We start from the raw sequence: 19,182 nt of genomic DNA, 5'->3' as shown, positions 1-19,182 counted from the left end.
ATCTCAACTGATGGGCTTGTGTGGACAGACAAAGCACAGGGGTGATTCCTCATGAATCTAGAACCCAAAAAGTTCAGAACTCATTTGGATGTTCACTAAATATAATCCATAGAATGGTCATTTGGAGGAAGGATTGTTGAAATACACTGAATATACAAAACATTAGTTACCTTTTCCATGACAGACTGATCAGGTGAAAGATATGATCCCTTATTGATGTCACCTGTTAAATACACTTAAATCAGTGTAGATGAAGGGGAGGAGACAGGTAAAATAAGGATTTTTAAGCCTTGAGACAATTGAGACATGAATTGCGTATGTGGGCCGTTTAGAGGGTGAATGGTCAAGACAAAATATTTAAAGTGCCTTTGAACAGGGTATGGTAGGTGCCAGGTACATCTGTTTGTTTGTGTCAAGAGCTACATCCCTGCACGGTTTCTCAAGCTCAACAGTTTCCTGTGTGTTTCAAGAATGATCCACCACCAAAAGGACATCCAGACCATTTGACACAATTGTGTCTCATGGATAGTCAGTCCTTGAATCCATAAAGTGATTTCTCTAGCCCCATCCATCAACTATTTACCAAAACAAGTGGTGACCACCCAAACAGGCAACCCAAAAACTAAAAAGCTAATTTACAACGTGAATGCTGAAAACATGTTTAACAATTGTAAGTAATATTTGTACAGTTTTATATTTGTCCATACCTTCACTGCAGCCCTTCCTAGTGTAACCAGATATGATTCCTGGATTGTTTGTCATAGTTGGTTGACCAAAGGAATAGTTTTGATAGCAATGGAATCTGTTTTGAAAGTAAAAGACAATACTGATGCACTTCCTATGTCATTTCTATTTTACATAAAAAAATTGTAATCAATAATTGTAAACAAATACTGTTTATCATTTTGATCTCATGCATAGTCGGTGCACGAGAGAGGTGACATTTCTCTAGCCTTCAACTATTTATCCTTCAACTATTTACGGAAAGAAGTGGTGCGACCACCACCCAAACAGGCAACCCAAATACTCAGATTATACTCTTTAACCACGTAGCTGAAGTAGGAACACCCAGGGTTCTGAGTGCAGGCAAGCTGGCAATGATGGTGGTCCCGTTCATATGCCATCAGAATGTCGTTCCCACCAGAGTCTTTGTCAACCAGGAATCCCTGTGAGCAGTGAGCTGTTGAATAGGGGCACATGTGGTTAATTTGGATAACAAACAAACTACCACAAGTGACAAATGGCTTTGGCCATGCTCAATATTACAATAATAGATTGATTTACACTAAACCATGAAGGATACGTCACAAATGGCCACCGGACTACTACATTGACACACCCCCCTCCTCCTCCATTTGTTTTGTATACTGCATAAATCAAATCTATTTATATAGCCCTTCGTACATCAGCTGATATCTCAAAGTGCTGTATAGAAACCCAGCCTAAAACCCCAAAAAGCAAGCAATGCATGAGTTGAAGCACAGTGGCTAGGAAAAACTCCCTAGAAAGGCCAAAAACCTAGGAAGAAACCGAGAGGAACCAGGCTATGAGGGGTGGCCAGTCCTTCTGGCTGTGCCAGGTGGAGATTTGAACATCTTGGCCATGTTCTGTTATAATGTTCATAAATGACCAGCATGGTCAAATAATAGGTCTGGGACAGATACAACATCCGGTGAACAGGTCAGGATTCCACAGCCGCAGGCAGAAGAGTTGAAACTGGAGCAGTAGCACGGCCAGGTGGACTGGGGACAGCAAGGAGTCATCATGCCAGGTAGTCCTGAGAGAGCGAGAGATCTTCAACCACCAACTTACCATCCTGAGACAAGTCCGAGTATAGCCCACAAAGATCTCCGCCACGGCACAGCCCAAGGGGGGGGGGACGGCATGAAAGAGCACCAGTAAGCCAGTGACTCAGCCCCTGTAATAGGGTTAGAGGCAGAGAATCCCAGTGGAAAGAGGGGAACCGGCCAGGCAGAGACAGCAAGGGCGGTTCGTTGCTCCAGAGCCTTTCCGTTCACCTTCACACTCCTGGGCCAGACAACACTCAATCATATGACCCACTGAAGAGATGAGTCTTCAGTAAAGACTTAAAGGTTGAGACCAAGTCTGCGTCTCTCACATGGGTAGGCAGACCATTCCATAAAAATTGAGCTCTATAGGAGAAATCCCTGCCTCCAGCTGTTTGCTTAGAAATTCTAGGGACAATTAGGAGGCGTGCGTCTTGTGACCGTAGCGTACGTGTAGGTCTGTACGGCAGGACCAAATCAGAAAGAGAGGTAGGAGCAAGCCCATGTAATGCTTTGTAGGTTAGCAGTAAAACCTTGAAATCAGCCCTTGCCTTGACAGGAAGCCAGTGTAGGGAGGCTAGCACTGGAATAATATGATCACATTTTTTGGTTCTAGTCAGGATTCTAGCAGCCGTATTTAGCACTAACTGAAGTTTATTTAGTGCTTTATCCGGGTAGCTGGGAAGTAGAGCATTGCAGTAGTCTAATCTAGAAGTAACAAAAGCATGGATTAATTTTTCTGCATCATTTTTGGACAGAAATTTCAGATTTTTGTAATGTGACGTAGATGGAAAAAAGCTGTCGTTGAAACAGTCTTGATATGTTCGTCAAAAGAGATCAGGGTCCAGAGTAACGCCGAGGTCCTTCGGTTTTATTTGAGACTGTACAACCATTAAGATTAATTGTCAGATTCAACAGAAGATCTTTGTTTCTTGGGACCTAGAACAAGCATCTCTGTTTTGTCCGAGTTTAAAAGTAGAAAGTTTGCAGCCATTCACTTCCTTATGTCTGAAACACAGGCTTCTAGCGAGGGCAATTTTGGGGCTTCACCATGTTTCATTGAAATGTTCAGCTGTGTCTCATCCGCATAGCAGTGAAAGTTAACATTATGTTTTTGAACGACATCCCCAAGAGGTAAAATATATAGTGAAAACAATAGTGGTCCTAAAACGGAACCTTGAGGAACACACATTTACAGTTGATTTGTCAGAAGACAAGACATTCACAGAGACAAACTGATATCTTTCCGACAGATAAGATCTAAACCAGGCCAGAACTTGTCTGTGTAGACCAATTTGGGTTTCCAATCTCTCCAAAAGAATGTGGTGATCGATCAAAAGCAGCACTAAGGTCTAGGAGCACGAGGACAGATGCAGAGCCTCGGTCTGATGCCATTAAAAGGTAATTTACCACCTTCACAAGTGCAGTCTCAGTGCTATGATGGGGTCTAAAACCAGACTGAAGCATTTCGTATACATTGTTTGTCTTCAGGAGTTGCTGCGCAACAGCCTTTTCTAAAAATTGAGAGGAATGGAAGATTCGATATAGGCCGATAGTTTTTTATATTTTATGGGTCAAGGTTTGGCTTTTTCAAGAGGCTTTATTACTGCCACTTTTAGTGAGCTTGGTACACAGCCGGTGGATAGAGAGCTATTCATGTTGAACATAGGAGGGCCAAGCATAGAAAGCAGCTCTTTCAGTAGTTTAATTGGAATAGGGTCCAGTATGCAGCTTGAAGGTTTAGAGGCCATGTTTATTTTCATCATTGTGTCAAGTGACATAGTACTAAACAACTTTTGTCTCTTGATCCTAGGTCCTGGCAGAGTTGTGCAGACTCAGGACTGAGCTTTGAAGGAATACGCAGATTTAAAGAGTCCATAATTTGCTTTCTAATAATCATGATCTTTTCCTCAGAAGTTCATGAATTTATTACTGCTGAAGTGAAAGCCATCTTCACTTGGGGAATGCTGCTTTTTAGTTAGCTTTGCGACAATATCAAAAATATATTTTGGATTGTTCTTATTGTTCCTCAATTAAGTTGGAAAAATAGGACGATCGAGCAGCAGTCAGGGCTCTTCGGTACTGTCTTTCCAAGCTAGTCGGAAGACTTCCAGTTTGGTGTGGCGCCATTTCCGTTCCAATTTTCTGGAAGCTTGCTTCAGAGCTCGGGTATTTTCTGTATAGCATAGTCACTTCACCCCTACCTACATGTACAAATGACCTCAAACCTGTGCCCCCGCACACTGACTCAGTAACGGTACCCCCTGTATGTAGCCTCGTTATTGTCATGTTATTTTGATTATTTGGTAAATATTTTCTTAACTCTTATTGAACTGCACTGTTGGTTAAGGGCTTGTAAGTAAGGTCTACACTTGCTGTATTCCTCATAGGTGACAAATAAAGTTTGATTTGATATAGCATATACACTCACATGGTTCAACTGTTCTTGTTTCACTGAAGGACTCATCCAAGGACTGCTGGCTGAAGAAGTCAGGGGCTGCACCTGGGCAAAGAAAAGTCTAAACATTCCCATAGTGTACATTTCACAAGAAAGACGCCAAAAAGTAATTTTTGTATCTGTTACACATGTATAACTTGTACATACATTGCCTTCAGAAAGTGTCTCTGGCAGCGCCGGACAGGCGGGCGACTCTGGCAGCACCGGACAGGCGGGCGACTCTGGAGGGAGGAGACGGAGAGACAGCCTGGTCCTTGTAGGCACAGGATAGACCGGGCCGTGGAGGCGTACTGGAGGTCTCGAACTAAGGGCTTGCACAACCCGTCCTGGCTGGATGGTGATTTTAGACAGGCATGTGCAGGGCGCAGGCACAGGACACACTGGGCTGTGCAGACACACGGGAGATATCCTGGCCCGAGGGGATGCACTAGAGGTCTGGAGAGCAGGGCTGGCACAATCCATCCTGGCTGGATCATCTCCCTAGCCCGGCAGATGCGGGGAGCTGGGATGTAGCGCACTGGGATAAGAATGCATACTGGAGACACTGTGTGCTCCACCGCATAACACGGTGCCTGACCAGTACGTTGCCCACCATGGGAGGCATGTCTTGGAGAGCTGCACAGTCTTCACCAAACGCACCACAGGACGAGTATGGAGAGCTGACTCAGGTGACATCAATTCCCAGACACGCTCCATCGGGCGGATGCTGTGCCTCATGTACCAACACAGCAACTACCTCATTACACTCTCCTCCAATCTCCCCATTAACTCCTTCACTGTCTCTGCTTTGCTCCCGTCGCTCACCTCCAATTCCACCCAGACTGGCTCTGGTTCCATCCTCGGCTCCTTACGCTAAGCACAGGGAGTTGGCTCAGGTCTAAATCCTGACTCTTCCACACTCCCCATGTGCCTCCCCCAATATTTTTTTTTGGGCTGCCTCTCAGGCTTCCTTGCCAGCTGTGCCAACTCCTCATAGTGTTGCCGCTCAGCCTTAGCTGCCTCCAGTTCCTCCTGTGGACGGCTCCCCAGCCTGTGCCCAGGGTCCCTTTTCTTCCAGTATCTCCTCCCATGTCCATTTCTCCAGATAGCGCTGCTCCTCCTTACCATGCTGTTTGGTCCTTTGGTGGTGGGTAGTTCTGTAACGGCCGTTGGTGGAAGAAGGTGAGGACCAAGGTGCAGCGTGGTATGTGTTCATGTTATTTATTAAACTGAACACTAAATACAACAAGTAACAAAAGAACAACCGAAACAGCGCCGTCAGGTGCAAAACACACTAAACAGAAAATAACTACCCACACCAGTGGAAAAAGGCTACCTAAGTATGGTTCTCAGAGACAATGATAGACAGCTGCCTCTGAGAACCACACTGGCCAAACACAGAAATTCAACACAGAATGCCCACCCTAGTCACACCCTGGCCTAACCAAAATAGAGAATAAAAGCCTCTCTATGGCCAGGGCGTGACAGAGCAGAAGTAAACTGCTCAGGGATTTCACCATTAAGCCAATGGTGACTTTAAAGCAGTTACAGAGTTCAATGGCTGTGATCGGAGAAAACTGATGGATGGATCAACAACATTGTAGTTACTCCACAATACCAACCTAATTGGGAAGTGAAAGAATAATGCCTGCACGGAATAAAACATATTCCAAAACATGCATCCAGTTTGCAACAAGGTGTTAACGTAATACTGCAAGAAATGTGGCAAGCAATTAACTTTTGGTCCTGAATACAAATTGTTATATTTGGGGCAAATCCAATACAACACATTCCTGAGAAGCACTATGCATATTTTCAAGCATAGTGGTCGTTTCCTCATGTTATGGGTGTACTTGTAATCATTAAAGACTAAGGAGTTTTTACAAATAAAAAATAAATGGAATAGAGCTAAGCATGGGCAAAATCTTAGAGGAAAACCTGGTTCAGTTTGCTTGGTTTTTCTAACAATGATCAACAAGAAATGTGACAGAGGTTGAAGAATTTTGAAAATAATAATGGGCAAGTGTTGCACAGTCCAGGTGTGGAAAGCTCTTAGACTTACCCAGAAAGAAAGTTGTAATCGCTGCCAAAAGTTCTTCTCCAAAGTATTGACTCAAGGGTGTGAATTCCTATGTAAATGAAATATTTCTGGATTTCATTTAATTTTTTTCTCTACAATTTCTAAAGACCTTGAAATTCAAAATATTTTATGAGGATGTATAAGTAATAAGATTATATTAGGAATTTGTGATTGAGAAAAGAGATACTGAATGCAAACTGTTATGGAAAAGTAGTGTCTTGTGACAGCCTTAACATTGAGCAGCTGATTTAGTTCTGGGTGCCGAAATTAATGTAAAAGCTACAGTATGTAAAATAGCCAGTGTTATATATATGCGTTGTCGTCTGTCTTTTCCTTTTTTCTCTTTAGTTAATTCTCTTGGTTGTTAGCGCATTGGGGGGGGGGGGTTCTTGGGGTGGGGAATGGAATTAATTGTATTTTTTATTTCTTATTTTTCTTCCGGCGGGGGGGGGGGGGGGACGGGACTGTGGGAGGGGTTTTGAATGATTGAGGGACATCTATTGGGGAACTGTGGGGGGAGAAGGAAAAAAAAAAAAAAAAAAAAAAAAAAAAAAAATCGGGTTTACTTTTGTTGGCCTGGTGGTAGAGCGGTCATCATGCCCTTGAGCAGGGCATTGACCCTGGATGCTTCTGTGTGTCGCAATGAATGGGAATTTGTTGGATGACTGGTATGATGTAGTTGTTGAGCGGCTTCACTGCAAGTATTTTGTATGTTTCGAATATTCAATAAATACATTTTTTAAAATATATTTCATAAAATAGCCGGTGGATTTAACTAGGCAAATAGAGGATGTTATTCTGGCTCATTTGACAGGGAAAGAGTGACTGAAGTGGATGAATTAAACCTTTTTCATGCTTATAAATATGAATGTTATTGTATAAAATAGTGGTTTGGATGATTTTCTGTGATTTCAGGACTAACTTGACCATTGCTTGTGACCTGTTACGAATCCCTTTTGGCCCGACAGTCTAGGGGGGATGGTAATGAGACCCGTAACATAACTCATGCAAATTATAATTGTGACAAAGTAAAAGTGAGAACGAAATAACTACGACAACTGAAATCTACCGTCAAACTCAGGGTTTATTAATGAACACACGGTAATGGAGGGAGCAGGAAAAGGGGCTGAGCTGGACCCAAGGAAAGAAACAATAAGTATTCAAAAACCCCCTAAGCTAGACTAGCCTACTTTAACAGCTAACCAAAAATACAGTGGGTGGTCCGCCCAGTTCTAACTAGTGTAGTTAACAAAGTCTACCTACGGGTAGTGTATGCCCATGGGCGACTTGTCTTGGTTCCACCTTTTCCCACCAGCAATCAAACAAACACCATAACCAAAAACAATACTCACAGGTGATGACAAAGTGCTATGGAGGTGCTCAAACAAAAGAGAGGTCAATACACAAAGAGAGTGGGGAAAAACAGATCTACAAACATGGCATTTACAAAGAGATTGAGCTCTAGAGCAAACAACTGATGGGGTTTTTAAACCAAGGGAAAGGAACTGTGATAGGGTAGGAAACAGGAGGAGGTGTGTCTTCTGATTGATGACTGATTGGGGAGTGATGATTTTCACCTGTGAGGGGAGAATGAGAGAAAAGAACACAGGATACACACAGGATACCTGTATCCGTAACACTCCCACCCTTAAAAGAGCAACCCTAGGGGTTGCGACCACAGTATTACAATAAATACTCACAAGAACAACAACAAAGTCAACCTTACAACAATTACACACGAGAAAGCATCCGCAAACACATTATCAGAACCCTTTTTGTGGCGGATCTCCAAATTATAATTCTGTACAATCAGCGCCCAACGCATAAGGCGCTGGTTCTGGTTGTACATTCGGTGGAGAAAAACTAAGGGGTTATGGTCAGTATATACAATCACTGGTAGGGCACTGGAACCAATGTATACTTCAAAGTATTGCAGAGCCAACAACAAAGCAAGAGCTTCTTGTTCTATTGTCGCATAGTTTGTTTGACATTTATTAAATTTACAGGAAAAATAACAAACGGGATGATCCACTCCACTCTTGTCCTGCTGCAGTAGAACAGCACCAGCACCTCTGGCACTAGCATCTACCTCAAGTTTGAATGGTTGTTCAAAATCCGGAGCAGCAAGTACAGGTGTACTACATAAGAGTGCTTGCGCAGATTCAAAAGCTCTTACAATCAGGGGACCACACAAATGATCTAGCCGGACTAAGCAAATCAGTCAGTGTACAGAAGCTACGGTAGTAGCCAACCATCCCTAAAAAGCGGCGTAGCTCTCGTCTGGTGGTAGGTGCAGGGAATGCAGTTATAGCCAAGACCTTGGCATCAACAGGGCGCACCTGTCCATGGCCAACCTCTTTACCGAGATTGGGAAGGCTACTGTTACCTAACTCGCACTTTGCCAAGTTCAGGGTTAGAGAAGCAGCTGCCAACCGTTCACATTCTACCCTTAGAGAGTCAACATGATCTGACCACTCAGACGAATAAATCACTAGGTCATCAAGGTATGCACTACAATTAGGAACGCCAGCTAATACGGAGTTAACCAGTCGTTGGAAAGTGGCTGGTGCATTTCACATCCCAAAAGCCATGACTGAGTACTGTAGGAAGTTGTCTGGGGTCACAAAGGCAGAAATCTCAGAAGCACGTGAAGTTAACGGAACCTGCCAGTAACCTTTTAAGAGGTCCAACTTAGTTACATACTTAGCAGCACCAATAGTGTCGATACAGTCGTCCAGTCTGGGTAATGGGAACGAATCTGGCATTGTGACAGATTTTACCTTTCAATAATCCGTACATAATCTGGACGTACCATCAGGTTTAGGAACCAGAATGCAAGGAGAACTCCAAGGGCTGGAACTTGGCGTAGCCAGGTCATTCTCCAACAAATATTTCACCTCATCCCTCATTATCTTTCTCTTGGAAGCGTTGATACGATATGGGGGTTGCTTGATAGGTGTAGCATTTCCAACATTAATGTCATGTTCCAACACGTTTGTGCGAGTAGGAACGTCATTAAAGAGACATGGAAAACTGTAGTAGCCTAACAATATCGTCGGCCTGTCCGTCCGTTAAATGAACCAGACCAGATTGGATAGACAGCAGCATTTCTGAGTTGGACAATCTAACACACTGCTGCTGAGTATTGTGCAACTCCAATCCATCAACATCATCAATATGACAGTCCACTATGATAGCAGTAGTAGCAGAGGAGACAGTAGTACCTTCCTCTGTTTTTGAACTCTCTGACTGTGTGATGGGTCGGGTGTGGTAAGCTTTCAACATGTTAATGTGATACACACGAGATTGGCGTTGTCTATCAGGAGTTTGAAGCACATAGTCAGTTTCACTTATTTTCTTTTCAATGAAATAAGGACCAGAGAAACGAGCTGACAGTGAAGATCCTGGAACAGGCAATAACACCAGTACTTGGTCACCTGGCTGTAGTGGACGAGAAACAGCCTCTTTATCATAGTGTCTTTTCATGCTCCTCTGTGAGGAAGACAGAGCTTCCTTTGCGAGAGCACAAGCTTGGTGTAGGCGCTCACGAAAGCGACTAACGTAGTCCAACACATTCTCGTCTCCCGTACACAACTCTTGGGACAAGAACTGTTCTTTAAGGACTTTCATTGGTCCTCTCACTGTGTGACCAAACACTAGTTCAGCCGGGCTGAAACCTAGGGACTCCTGCACCGTTTCACGAGCAGCAAACAAAACTAGAGGAACTCCCTCATCCCAATCTTTCTCAGATTCCAAACAATATTTACGTAGCATAGACTTCAGTGTCTGATGCCATCTTTCAAGCGCACCCTGAGACTCTGGGTGATAGGCGCTTGACACACGGTGCGTAATTGACAAGGATTTTAACACCTGCTTGAAGAGCTTGGATAGGAAATTGGTACCTTGATCGCTTTGTACCACCTTAGGTAACCCGAATGTCGTGAATAATTTTATTAAGGCTTTACTCACTATCGGAGCTGTAATCCTTCTCAGAGGAATGGCCTCGGGGTATCTTGTAGCCATACACATTATCGTTAACAAAAACTGGTTACCCGATTTTGTCTTCGGTAATGGTCCGACACAATCAACCACCACATGCTTGAATGGTTCACCTATGACAGGTATGGGACAAAGAGGAGCGGGAGGAATAACCTGATTTGGTTTTCCTGTTATCTGATATGTGTGGCATGTCCGACAGAACTGAGCTACATCTTGTTTTAAACCCGGCCAAAAGAAATGTCGAAGGATCCGATCATAAGTCTTTGTAATTCCTAAATGACCAGACCACTGGTGATCATGAGCAAGGGATAATACATTTTGTCGAAAGGCTGTAGGAATCACTATTTGGTAAACAGCATTCCAATCTCCATCCGCGTCAACATGGGATTTCCATTTACGCATGAGGAGATTACCTTCAATGAAGTAAGCCACGTTCTTCTTCTTTACATCTTCCAAGGACACAACACTAGAAAAACATTTAGCAAGCTTGTTGTCAACCTTTTGGTTAGCAATCAAGTGACTGGTAACTGTATTGCATCAGCAATAAGTTCAACCTTCTTTGATTCTTTCCTGGGCTGTTTGTCAGAGGTGATCAGCTTCTCAGAGGTATCACACAATCCATCCTCTTGATCAACCTCTTTGAACAGAGTTCCACAAATCTATCACGTCACCCTCTGGTCGTGCCTGAGCACGAGTGACAGCACAAGCGGGGAACACATGTGGATAACTCTGTGCCAACTCATTTGAGAGAGAATGGTCACTTTTATCCAATACTTCCAATACGGGTACTACCTTTCCTCCGGCAATATCGTTACCCATTATAAAGGTCACACCTTTCACTGGCAACATAGGACGTACCCCCACTCTGAATATTCCACTGATTATCTCAGAGTGTACTTTCACAAAGTGCAATGGCACTGGGACAAAACCCATTTCAATACCCTGCACTAACACACTGGAACCACAGTATGTATCGTCAGATAAGTGCAACAGACAATACAAACGACTGCGCCGCACCAGTATCTCTAAGGACTTTAACCGGACGCTGAGACTCTTCATCATTCGTTAGGGACACAAACCCCTCAAATGAATGGTTCATAACTGCGGTCGGGGACTGAGACTTTCAAACTGCAGTTACCCTGAGGCACCTGTTTTGTTGCAGACCTCACAACTGTACGAATTAGACCAACACCTGTTGGCGGCTTGGCACGAAGAGGCATCCCTTGTTTGCGTTTAAGCATGAAGCAATCATTAATCATATGTCCCACTTTATGACAATAGAAACAGGGACGCTCATTCTGGCATGCGTGATATACTACCACTGGCCGACTAGGGCTAAAGGTAGGAAACTCAGTGGCTCTACTCTCAGTATGAGCCGAAAACACTCGTGCGTCAACACAAACTCGTCTGCCAACAGACGCGACTAACGTCTAACGCCAGGGAGGATACTTTCTGTTTGTTTAGGTAAACTACAATGCGTTCGGGTAAGCAATTTTTAAACTCTTCCAACAAGATTAACTCCCAGAGAGAGTTGAAATCAGTTACCTTACTAGCAGCATGCCATTTATCAAAGATTTCCCTTGTCTCTAGCAAATTCCACAAGTCTTACTAGAAGACTTTCTATGAGACCTAAATCTCTGTCGGTATGCCTCAGGCACAAGCTCATAGGCACGAAAAACAGTAGCTTTGACCACTTCATAATTCAAACTGTCCTCCAGAGGTAGCGCTGACAAAACCTCTTGGGCTTTACCAGTTAATTTACACTGAAGCAATAGGCACCATACCTCTTCAGGCCATTTCAAAGCTACGCAAATACAAAAATAGGAGTCAACCTCTGACTCTCTGAACAAAGGTACTAAGGCAATCTGCCTACTAATGTCAAACGTGTTTGAGGACACAGCTGGTGAGGACGGCTCACAAACAGGCACAGTAGGACCGGAGGCTAGCCTCGCTGTCTCTGCCTCCAGTTCCATCTGGCGCATTTTTAATGTGATCTGCCGCTGTTCGCGTTCTTTTTCTGCCTCAATTTTACACATCTCCAACTGGAGAGTCTCTCACCTAATTTGGGCTCTCTTCCGCCTCCAGTTGGAACTGTGCTACATCCCTCCTGGCATCACCGTTTGATAGTGGGGAGAGTGGATCAAAACGGGACAATGTGGCTGGTGTTTTAGCCTCACCCTCATTATCAGACACCAATGGGCTTACAGGAGCAGCAACATCCGCTACAGGGGTAGTAGGCTCAGGCAGCGGTAACAAGCACCTGCTCTTCCAACAATACACCCAACACCAGCTGTTCAACCTCCGCTTTAACTAAACTCTGCGGAATCAATATTGAATAATGGTCAGCCAAGGTCATTAAAGCAACTCTACGACATTTGTCAAAAACCTCCCACGAAGGGCCATCCAAAAAGGACTTCAACTCAAAAGTAGCCATCTTAACTACTTCACAAGAGCCAACAAAAATAGCAAACACTAATGCTATCTCAGCTATAACGGTCAACACTGAACTATACCACTACAACAATCTACATGAGCGGCATGGGTGTCAGTAAAGACATATCCCAGATGAGCCCCCACTTATGTTACGAATCCCGTTTGGCCCGACAGTCTAGGGGGGGGATGGTAATGAGACCCGTAACATCACTTATGCAAATTCTAATTGTGACTAAGTGAGAACGAAATAACTACGACAACTGAAATCTACCGTCAAACTCAGGGTTTATTAATAAACACACGGTAATGGAGGGAGCAGGAAAAGGGGATGAGCTGGACCCAAGGAAAGAAACAAGTATTCAAAAAAACCCTAAGGTAGACTAGCCTACTTTAACAACAGCTAACTAACCAAAAATACAGTGGGTGGTCCACCCAGTTCTAACTAGTGTAGTTAACAAAGTCTACCTACGGGTAGTGTATGCCCATGGGCGACTTGTCTTGGTTCCACCTTTTCCCACCAGCAATCAAACAAACACCATAACCAAAAACAATACTCACAGGTGATGACAAAGTGCTATGGAGGTGCTCAAACAAAAGAGAGGTCAATACACAAAGAGAGTGGGGAAAAACAGATCTACAAACATGGCATTTACAAAGAGATTGAGCTCTAGAGCAAACAACTGATGGGGTTTTTAAACCAAGGGAAAGGAACTGTGATAGGGTAGGAAACAGGAGGAGGTGTGTCTTCTGATTGATGATTGGATTGGTGACTGATTGGGGAGTGATGATTTTCACCTGTGAGGGGAGAAGGAGAGAAAAGAACACAGGATACACACACACACAGGATACCTGTATCCGTAACATCAACTTTAACAGGAAAACTATTTTTTTTGCTCAAATTCTTCCTCAGCATCCTCTGGAACAAATATTATATAATTATATAATCTGTTAATGTCAGTGATACATCATCTTGTGTGTCATTGTAGTGGGTTTAGCTGCAGACCGTGTGAACCAAAAGTTATTTAGGATTAAGGACTGATCCCTGATTTATGAGTTCAACTCCACCCAACCTGGCTAAGGATCAGAAATGACTGCTCTGTTGAATATTTAAGTAAAACAATATATTTTGCAGGCAGATTTCCTTTTTTTTACTTGACCTATATAGATTAGAAACAAACTGTACTGAAGTGATTAGTGATGATTTCTGGTATGTTGTTGCAGTATTATATGTCAATACATATTCACTTTACATATGCTGCAACAAAACACATTTTCTGACTTGTTTTTTTTTCTTGATTAATATCCCATTGTGAGAGCTACTGTGATCCAAACTAGACATATTTACTAGATAACAAATAATGCTTTTTGACACCAAAATATCGGTCATGATGTGAGATGTTATACAGTGAGAAAGGGCTTGAAATATCCCATTAGTAAAATTAAATTAAAACATACTGTACCTCTATGGCTCCTCCTCTCTCTGCAAGGCTTGTTTGGTTTTGATGAGCATACAGGTGGAGAAGTACTGTAGCTGGAGTGTTTATGAAGAGGATCTGCTCTCCTCCTCCTTTAAACACACACTTGTGTCAGTCAACATCATCAAGCCTGTTGTCTTGCTGAAAGATCCTTCTAGAAAGAGTGGACCCACCAAGACTGTGTTAATGTCCCTATATTGTAAATCAAACAACCTGAAAGGGAGACACCACTTATCCACATTGAGTAAATGATATGAAATAAATGTGTTGTAGTATAGTAAGTTATAATAATTTGATATATTGTTAGTCTAAAATTCTTAAGCTGTAACGGTTTTCTTCGTGAGAAGGAGAGTCGGACCAAAATGCAGCGTGTAGATTGCGATCCATGTTTTAATGAACAAACGTAAAACACGAATCAATACAAACACTACAAAATAAAGAACGTGATGAACGTAACGAAAACCTAAACAGCCTATCTGGTGAAAACACATAGACAGGAACAATCACCCACAAACACACAGTGAACCCCAGGCTACCTAAATATGGTTCCCAATCAGAGACAATGACGAACACCTGCCTCTGACTGAGAACCATATCAGGCTGAACATAGAAATAGACAAACAAGACATGAAACATAGACTGCCCACTCAGATCACACCCTGACCAATCAAAACATAGAAAATACAAAGTAAACTATGGTCAGGGCGTGACAGTACCCCCCCCCCCCCAAGGTGCGGACTCCGGCCGCAAAACCTGAACCTATAGGGGAGGGTCTGGGTGGGCATCTGTCCGCGGTGGCGGCTCTGGCGCTGGACGTGGACCCCTAAATAGGTTACCCACCACAATGATAACATGGGACAGAGGGACAGCTCGGGACAGATGGGTAGCTCAGCACTGAGAGGAAGCTCAGCACTGAGAAGAAGCTCAGCACTGAGAAGAAGCCCAGGCAGGTAGTAGAAACTACCAGAACCTGGCTGGCTGGCGGTTCTGGGAGAATCTGGACGACTGGCAGATCTGGGAGAATCTGGACGACTGGCAGATCTGGGAGAATCTGGACGACTGGCAGATCTGGGAGAATCTGGACGACTGGCAGATCTGGGAGAATCTGGACGACTGGCAGATCTGGGAGAATCTGGTCGACTGGCAGATCTGGGAGAGTCTGGTCGACTGGCAGATCTGGGAGAGTCTGGTCGACTGGCAGATCTGGGAGAGTCTGGTCGACTGGCAGATCTGGAAGAGTCTGGTCGACTGGCAGATCTGGAAGAGTCTGGTCGACTGGCAGATCTGGAAGAGTCTGGTCGACTGGCAGATCTGGAAGAGTCTGGTCGACTGGCAGATCTGGAAGAGTCTGGACGACTGGCAGATCTGGAAGAGTCTGGACGACTGGCAGATCTGGAAGAGTCTGGACGACTGGCAGATCTGGAAGAGTCTGGACGACTGGCAGATCTGGAAGAGTCTGGACGACTGGCAGATCTGGAAGAGTCTGGACGACTGGCAGATCTGGAAGAGTCTGGACGACTGGCAGATCTGGAAGAATCTGGACGACTGGCAGATCTGGAAGAGACTGGTCGACACAGACTGGCTGCTCCATGCTGACTGGCAGCTCTGGCTGCTCCATGCTGGCAGACTGCTCTGGCTGCTCCATGCTGACTGGCAGCTCTGGCTGCTCCATGCTGACTGGCGGCCCTGGCTGCTCTGGCTGCTCCATGCTGACTGGCTGCTCCATGATGACTGGCAGCTCTGGCTGCTCCATGCTGACTGGCTGCTCCATGCTGACTGGCAGCTCTGGCTGCTCTGGCTGCTCCATGCTGACTGACTGCTCCATGCTGACTGGCTGCTCCATGCTGACTGGCTGCTCCATGCTGACTGGCGGCCCTGGCTGCTCCATGCTGACTGGCGGCCCTGGCTGCTCCATGCTGACTGGCGGCCCTGGCTGCTCCATGCTGACTGGCAGCTCTGGCGGCTCCTTGCTGACTGGCAGCTCCTTGCAGACTGGCAGCTTTGGCGGCATCCTGCAGACAGGCAGCTCTGGCGGCTCCTTGCAGACTGGCAGCTCCTTGCAGACTGGCAGCTCCTTGCTGACTGGCAGCTCCTTGCAGACTGGCAGCTCCTTGCAGACTGGCAGCTCCTTGCAGACTGGCAGCTCTATGCTAACTGGCAGCTCTATGCTAACTGGCAGCTCTATGCTAACTGGCAGCTCTATGCTAACTGGCAGTTCTGAACAGGCGGGAGACTCCGGCAACGCTGTAGAGGCGGAAAGCTCTGACAGCGCTAAACCGGCGGGAGACTCCAACAGCGCTGAAGAGGAGGAAGGCTCTGGCAGCGCTGAACAGGTGAGAGACTCCGACAGCGCTGGAGAGGAGGAAGGCTCCGACAGCGCTAAACAGGCGAGGCGCACTGTAGGCCTGATGCGTGGTGCTGGCACTGGTGGTACTGGGCCGAGGACACGCACAGGAAGCCTGGTGCGGGGAGCTGCTACCGGAGGGCTGGGGTGTGGAGGTGGTACTGGAAAAACCGGACCGTGCAGGTGCACTGGAGCTCTTGAGCACCAAGCCTGCCCAACCTTACCTGGTTGAATGCTCACGGTCGCCCTGCCAGTGCGGCGAGGTGGAATAGCCCGCACTGGACTATGCAGGCGAACCGGAGAAACCGAGCGCAAGGCTGGTGCCATGTAAACCGGCCCAAGGAGACGCACTGGGGACCAGCTGCGTAGAGCCGGCTTCATGGCATTAGGCTCGACGCTCAATCTAGCCCGGCCGACACGCGGAGCTGGAATATACCGCACCGGGCTATGCACCCGCACTGGAGACACCGTGCGCACCACTGCATAACACGGTGCCTGTCCGGTCTCTCTAGCCCCCCGGTAAGCACAGGGAGTCTGCCCAGGTCTCCTACCTGGCGTAGCCATACTCCCTGTTAGCCCCCCCCCAAGAAATTTTTGGGGCTGCCTCTCGGGCTTCCTTGCCAGCCGTGTTCCCTCATATCGCCGGCTCCTCTCTCCGGCTGCCTCTGCTCTCCTAAGTGCCTCCACCTGTTCCCATGGGAGGCGATCTCTTCCAGCCAGTATCTCCTCCCAAGTGTAACAGCCCTTGCCATCCAAAACGTCCTCCCATGTCCATTCCTCTTTACGCTGCTGCTGCTGCCTGTTGACACGCTGCTTGGTCCGTTGGTGGTGGGTGATTCTGTAACGGTTTTCTTCGTGAGAAGGAGCCGGACCAAAATGCAGCGTGTAGATTGCGATCCATGTTTTAATGAACAAACGTAAAACACGAATCAATACAAACACTACAAAATAAAGAACGTGATGAACGTAACGAAAACCTAAACAGCCTATCTGGTGAAAACACATAGACAGGAACAATCACCCACAAACACACAGTGAACCCCAGGCTACCTAAATATGGTTCCCAATCAGAGACAATGACGAACACCTGCCTCTGACTGAGAACCATATCAGGCTGAACATAGAAATAGACAAACAAGACATGAAACATAGAATGCCCACTCAGATCACACCCTGACCAATCAAAACATAGAAAATACAAAGTAAACTATGGTCAGGGCGTGACATAAGCATCTAAGCTGTTGGAGAGGGGGGAGTTCTAAACTGGGATGCTCTGGTTCGATGTGTACGACAACGTGTTCCAATTCCCGCCAATATCCAGCAACTACGCACAGCCATTAAAGAGGAGTAGGGACGACATTCCACAGGCAACACAGGCACTGCATGAGGCAAATGGTGGTCACACCAGATACTGACTGGTTTTATGATCCATATGCCTTGCCCTTTTTTTTAAGGTATCTGTGAACAACAGATGAATATCTGTATTCCCAGTCATGTGATTTCTTTATATGGATTTCTTTGTATGGACTGTAACTCAGTAAAATCTTTGAAATTGTTGCATGTTGCGCTTTTTCAGTTTAGCAGATTGCAACCCAAATGGTTTGGAATGTACAGACAAAAGTTGGCACATCAGTATTGCCAACTTCAGACGGGTCCTGTGGGGCTTGTGTGGGTTGTAGAGCAAAACAACATTGTGTTTGTGAGAATGTCTCCTTTCTATGAAGTATTTAGTAAATGTTGATCTTAGGACCTTTTGATCCTATAGGATCTTAACAATTATTTTATAATATATTATACCCCTAGAGCACAGGTGCGTCAAGTTAAGCTACATAATAAAAAAATCCCATTCAAATATGTCAGTTTCAGCTAGAGATATCTGTTTATTTACATGTTCTGCATCTTAATCCACCTCATCCGCCTATGTCACACTTCCGTATCTGCGGTCATATTAGTTGTAGGCCTAACCGTTCAGATGCTACAGATATTTTTCATGAGAAGACCGATTTTCAGGATGTCTCCTGGACTGACAAACAGGGGTGTAGCTCTGCCACTTTCCACCACAGATATGGAAGTGTGACATAGGCGTGTGTGACACATAAATAAACAGACATCTCTAAATTAAACTGACATATTTTGATGGTGATTTTTTGATTATGTTGCTTAACTTCATGCACCAGGGCTCTAGGTGGTATAATATCTTATAAAAAAATTGTTAAGATCATGTAGGATCAACATAACCTAAGATCAACATTTCCCAAATACTGTACACATAAACATAACAACTTATGCTTGGAATAATCAAATTACAATTAGCTATTCTTTGGATGGAATATGACCAAGACTAGAGTTCAAATCACCAAGGTGTTATACACTGAGTGTACAAAACAATAGGAACACCTGCTATTTCCATGACATACTGTAGACTGACGCGGTGAATCCAGGTGAATTCTATGTGCCCTTATTGATCTCACTTGTTAAATCCACTTCCGTGTAAATAAAGGGGAGAAGACTGGTTACAGAAGGATTTTTAAGCCTTGAGACAATTGAGACATGGATTGTATGTGTGTGCATTCAGTGTGTAAATATGCAGCGCAAAACATTTAAGGGTCTTTGAACAGTAGGTGCAA

This window comes from Oncorhynchus mykiss, chromosome 15 (assembly GCF_057628025.1).
Source record: "Oncorhynchus mykiss isolate SJ-2025 chromosome 15, ASM5762802v1, whole genome shotgun sequence".
Classification (NCBI taxonomy): Eukaryota; Metazoa; Chordata; class Actinopteri; order Salmoniformes; family Salmonidae; genus Oncorhynchus; species Oncorhynchus mykiss.
Note: the sequence above shows the minus strand (reverse complement) of the source record.